General features: G+C 41.0%; 1 long non-coding RNA gene across 1 annotated transcript; it reads right to left on the reverse strand.

Annotated features, from left to right (window-relative positions):
- Positions 1-2,301: 2,301 nt before the first annotated feature.
- LOC141278862 (uncharacterized) lies at positions 2,302-6,194 on the reverse strand. Its single transcript, XR_012332256.1, has 3 exons — positions 6,170-6,194; positions 3,078-3,185; positions 2,302-2,350 (listed from the first exon to the last, which is right to left on the reverse strand). It is a non-coding gene; the product is annotated as an uncharacterized lncRNA (long non-coding RNA).
- Positions 6,195-6,314: the final 120 nt, after the last annotated feature.

The raw sequence follows: 6,314 nt of genomic DNA on the forward strand, positions 1-6,314 counted from the left end.
AAGTCATGTAGATCAAGACTTGTGGAATACAGCAAAAATCATACCTAGAGGCAAATTTATAGCCTTAAATGCGATTTTTTTTTAAAGAACATTTAAAATAAACAACTTTATTTAACTCAACAAGTTGAATCAGGAATCAAAATACTTCCCTTCAAAAGCAACAGGCCCAGACAAGATTTTGGAAATTTCAAGAAGCAAACATTCCCCATCTTATACAGATCTTTTCAGAGTCTATACCTAAAAAGGTCAGCCACCCACATAGTTTTATCAGGCTAATAGAACTTTGATATGGAAACTAGACAGAACAGTACAAGGAAAAATAATTATAGGCCAATCTCACTTATAATCATGAATGCAAAAATCCCAGATAAAATACAGCAAATTGAATTTAATAGTTATTAAAAATATACAATGACAAAGTTAGGTTAATCCCAGGAATTATAAGGCTGGTCAATACTAGAAAATCTCTCAATGCAATACATACCATTAACAGATTAAAGGAGGAAAATTATATAATCATCTCAGTAGATGCCCCAAAAGCATAAAGTATAAATTCTTCCTCATTCATGATTAAAAAATTAAAAGCATTTAGCAAAGAAAGACTGGAAAGAAGCCTCTGTAACCTGATGATTGGTGCCCATCAAACACCAACAGCAAACATCATCTATATTAATGGCATTTTAGAAGTTTCCCACCTCAGACTGAGGAGAAACTTGCCTGCCCTCACTGTTACTTCTTTGGCATGTCCAGGTTTGGGTGGCTTATGCTAGTTTGTCATTTGCCCTTAGAGTGTTTAGATATGCAAGTGCAGGTGGTAAAAGTATCAAAGCATGGCCTATAGTAGGCTTCTCTTCCTCCATTGTCATAGAGTCCCAGCCAGGCATTCGGTAGCCCAGTTAACTCATATTTCTTCACATTGTGCGATACGCTGTATGTTCATGTGACTAAGTTCTCTGCAGTGAAACACGAGGAAGGGATGTGTAGTACATATGGGTCTGCATCTTAAGACATGGGTGTGCCCCTTCCAAACTCTCTGCCCCTTCCCAATGGCTGGAACTTGGAAGTGGCAGTGACCTAGCTTCAGCCTTACAGGTGATGACAGGTAATGATGGAGTAATAGGAAGGAAGGAGCTATGTTCCCTGATAGACCTTGTGGAACAGAACTGCCCCTCCCACGTGGAATGCTTACATTGGGGCTAAGTGATAAAGAAATGACAGTATATATTCTTGAAACCACTGAAGCTTTGTGTCTTTTTGTTACAGCAGCTTGGCCTTACAACCAACAACCAACAATATGGGAATAATATTAAACACCACATCTGGATGGCAGTTAAGGACTTTGGGTCACATGGTGCTATAGACCTTCAACAGCATCTTTAACATTTGGTTTCTTTAAAAAATGCAGAAGAGGGCTTCCCTGGTGGCGCACTGGTTGAGAGTCCGCCTGCCGATACAGGGGACTCGGGTTCGTGCCCCGGTCTGGGAAGATCCCACATGCCGCGGAGCGGCTGGGCCCGTGAGCCATGGCCGCTGAGCCTGCGCGTCCGGAGCCTGTGCTGTGCAACGGGAGAGGCCACAGCAGAGAGAGGTCCTCGTACCGCAAAAAAAAAAAAAAAAAAAAAAAAAAATTCAGAAGAAAATACGTCAGTTTTAAGATGCTGGATTGTAGATCTTCTGACATTTGTTATATAATTTTCTATCCTTTTCTGAAGGTTTGATATACGCAATAATAAAATTGAAAGAAGAAAGTGATCAAGGGAATTTATTGCCTACAAGTATCTCCTGACTTTAAGATAATCTCAGTTCCATCACTCAGTAATGTAACCAGGAATTGCTTTATCTTCAACTTTGGTCTGCCTTCCTCTGGATTTTGGCTTCTTCTAAAATGCCCCTCCTGGACCCAAAATAACTACTAGCATCTTCTCGAATTCATGCTGCCTCATTCATTACAAACAGAAAAGACCATCTTTACCCCCAAGTAGATAAGACATCAAACTTTCATCAAACATTTGTTAAGATTTTATTCTTTGCCAAGTACTAGTGACACAGAAATGACTCAGACATAGTTGCTTAAGTGGAAAAGTTCAAAATCATAATCTGGACATCCAAAAATATTTATGCTTCTTTCTGCATAAAGATTGCCTTTTAAAATGCTCATACTCTTCAATTTGTGACATGCTCAGCAACTGACATAGACTTGGTCCCCATTCTACCTTACCTAGGCTCTTATGTCCATGAACATGAGATGTTTACACTTTCTTTAGTCATTCTCTCTGCTTTGAAAATCATTTCATTTCTTCTCCACTAGGCCAAGTTCTACTGTGTCTTCAAAGCCCTCCAGTACATCTTTCTAGGGAGCATCAAGAAATAAGATCCATAAGCAAGTAAGTTTCTGGGGTGATTTCTCCCCAGCTACAATGTCATTGCTTAAGAGTTACACTTGGTGGATATCACCTTCAAGCAAGTTCATTGTTCCCTCCTTTGTGTTCCTATAGCACTCTCTTTATATCATCAGTATGCTACTTAGATGCATGTACACAACTAACTATAACACGGCATGATTTCTCTTACACTGGGCTTATCCTTTCTTGAGGATAAGGACTCTTGAATATTCACCTTTAAGTTTTGGTCTTCTGGATCCTAACAGACACTTGTGGGAGAGAGTGCTGATTGCCTACTCAATATTAGTTCTCTTTTTCTTCCTCAATAATAGACTTGTGTTGAATATGTCATTAGGCTTAGTTAAAAAAAAATGTGTCCCATTCTTCCTTCCACGTAAAAGTGGTCAATGTACAAGTAGATATTTTTAGATAGGACTTCCAGGACAAATTGTTTTTTTTTTTTTTTTTTTTTGCGGTACGCGGGCCTCTCACCGTTGTAGCCTCTCCAGCCGCAGAGCACAGTCTCCGGACGCGCAGGCTCAGCGGCCATGGCTCACGCGCCCAGCCGCTTCGCAGCATGTGGGATCTTCCCGCACCAGGGCACGAACCCGAGTCCCCTGTATCGGCAGGTGGACTCTCAACCACTGCGCCACCAGGGAAGCCCCAGGAAAAATTTTTAAAAGGGGCATCACTCACCTGGGAGGCAAGCACCCTTCTCCCCTTTCCCCTTTCTTTTGTCTTTCTGTTCAGAATTTGAATGCGATGGTTGAAGCACCAGCAGCCATCTTGTGATCATGAGTCAACCTTGAAGACATAAGCCATGTATTAAGGGTAGTGAGCAGAAATATAAAAAGTGCAGAAAGATAGAATAACCATGTAACCACAATTGTATTGCTGGGTCATCTACCCCTGGACTTTCTTATGTGAAAGAAAAACACATCTCCATCATTTTTAAGCCACTGTCACTTTAGGTTTATATTACTAGTAGCTGAACGTTATCCTAACTGTTATAATGCTTGATAAATGTTTACAATTAAAGTAATGAAGCATAATTTTCAGAAACTTATTCAACACAGGCAGCCTACACCAAAGGTAGCAAATCACTGGGCTGCAGGCTGAATCCAGAAACAAGTCAGGTTTATTTTTTTTAAGTTGCATTAATGGCCAACATCAGAAAGCTGAGCAATTTCATATAAACATTTGGATTTCTTCTTATTTAAAATTTAGAAGGTTTCGCAACATGGGGTCCACATTCCTGCCTGGCATGAATCGCTGAATGATGGCTGGCCCTTGGAATGTGGCCAAGGGTCTTTATTTCAGCTGCATCTCAGCCCACCTAGCTCCTCTCACCTAAGGGAGCTGCCTAGCCCCTATAGGCAATTAAATGGGTGACTCCAGATCTTAGCTAATGTCAAGTCCCAAGTTGGATTTTCAGCCTCTGATCGAAAGCATACTGTATCATTAGGTATCTACCTTACTTTCCTAAACACAGCCTATGTGAAGCCTGGCAGTGGGCACTCCTCCAGGTGAAGGGCCAGTATTATATTTGATAAAATGTTTTTTATTGCTCACTTTGGTTAGTTCAGTGCAATGCTAGTTGTGAACCAGAATCCCCCAGGAAAAAAATTTTTTTGAAATGCAGCTCCCAAGCCCCACCAGAGAATTTCTGAACCAAAATTCCCTGGGATGGGCCTAAGAATCTAAGAGATCAACGGACTTGTGGACTAGGGTGTGGCAACAATGGGTCCACCTGGTGCTCAGTTGACCTCCTCAGTGTATCACAACCACCGACACCAAAGCCTCATGACTGAGAGACAGGGCCATTGGGGCCATTCTTGAATGATCTATCATTCATCTCTCCCTATCTGTCTCTCTATGTATCTACCTACCTATATCTATCTATCTACCTATCTATCAAGTTCTTTCTTATAGAAGAAAAATAAAGAGGAAGAGGAGAAGTGGAAAATAAAAGGGAAAGAGGATGGTGAAAATAGAAGGAGAAAGGAGAAGAAGCAATCAGCAGAAGGTAATCAACCAGATGAGAAGGAGACACTAAACCAGGTCACAGAAGAGCTGTCGGAGGCCCCTTTGTTAGTTATGGCAAGAGGAAGAAAAAAGCACAGGGACCACAAGCAGCCATCCCCAAACAGCTGAAGCCCTCTGAAGTTGGCAGAGGCACCTCGTGAGGTGCTTTCCACAGGTGTTTGTTGAGTGACTAATGTAGGTGATGGGATAGATCAGTGAACAACCTGAGCCACTCTGTTCATGTCTTGCTTAGCTCCCCAGAGACAGACTGACGATAATCTCACCGGCAAGTAGACTTGTGATGCTCAATGGGGTTAAACTTACTCTTTAAGAAACTGAGATCAGATCGATGTTAACTATATAGAATCTAAGAAAAATGATCCCTTCATTGCACTGCAGTCTAAACTGCCTGATGATGCTTCGGAGGGTAGAGAGTTCTTTGTGCTTAAATGTCAGCTTTTAGGCAAAACCAGGTATGTTGTAGACAGATGAAAGTATTGGATGCAGGATTGGGCTAGATGATTTTGTCAAGACTGCCAACCAAAACTGCCAAGACTGCCAAAACTCGGTCATCTCTTATTTTCAGCCTCCCCTTTTGCAATATCCCATTTCTTCACAGAACTCTCCAGAATCAATGAGAGTTGACTCCATGGTGTAAGAGACTGGGTGGTAAGTAAAAGATTTTCCAAATAGTCTTGCAATGGAGTAACCAAAGTGAACAATTAGGTAAGTGATCACCTCTCTCCATGCATTACTCATCATTGTCTAGGTCTTTGGATTAAAAACCATATTTTAAGAGATGTGTATTTAAGATATAGAGGCACTGGAAGAAAGGGTATGGAGTGTGTGAATACTCAATACAATAACTATTTGAACGCCCAGATGCTTAAAGCAAGATGATAGTTACATCTGAGCCATCGAGCACATTGCTACAGTGATCACAAGAGAAACAGAGAGTCAGAGAGGGTAGAAGCTCCATTTAAGGTCAAAAGTGGCAAAGAGAGCATATTTTAGGATGAAAAACAAATATCCAGTCTTCTGTGCATCTTTGCACGACTTACTATTTCAGCAACAGTGGGAAACTTTTAAACCACTTATGTGGGGATCTTCAGTCAGTAATGAACTTTATGTTCACAAGGGAAATCTCTTTTCCCAACCTAATGTTTTATGGCCTAAGTCATGATAACTCATTTTTCCCCTAGCAATGTTAGTTTCAAAAGTGTATGGGATTCTGTGTTTCCCTAAAATGTGGGACCTCCACAAAATCCAGGCTTTTCCATTTCTCCTTAACAATCTGACGTGAAAACTAAATGCATAAGAAGTTTGACCTTGTACAAGGGCAATCTCTTTTGAGTTACAGATGAGGAAAAAAACAAATCTGAAACACAAGGAAGGATGCAAGGAAACGCAAGGAAAAAATTTTCCTCTGAACATTTTCATTTTTCAAAGTGCTGAAATCCCCAAACTGTTTAATGATTTATCAGCAAGCTTTCTCCCCAACAAAAATTTCTCTTCTAGCTTGAAACTAAATATGAAGAATTAAAGGAGATCACCCTCTCTCCGTTTCTCTCTTAGAGTGTGTGTGTGTGTCTGTGTGTGTGTGTGTGTGTGTGTGTGTGTGTGTGTGTGTGTGTACTTGAGATGATGCAAGAATTCTGCCATTAAAGACAGGTCAATGACACTCCTCTTAAGACTAAGTGCCATTACTTTGGAGACTAGTCTTGCCATTCTAGTAAGACATGCACCCGAGCTCAGCACTTCACCTGAACAAAGGATGATCCATCTGCCTTGGGCTCAGTCCAAACTCTCCAACAGTGACAAAGGCCCGCTTGAGTCCTTGCGTCTTCATGGTTGTATTGAATTTCTCCACACAAGAGACAGGTAGTACAAATCACAGAAGAAAGGATC

This window comes from Tursiops truncatus, chromosome 6 (genome assembly GCF_011762595.2).
Source record: "Tursiops truncatus isolate mTurTru1 chromosome 6, mTurTru1.mat.Y, whole genome shotgun sequence".
Taxonomy (NCBI): domain Eukaryota; kingdom Metazoa; phylum Chordata; class Mammalia; order Artiodactyla; family Delphinidae; genus Tursiops; species Tursiops truncatus.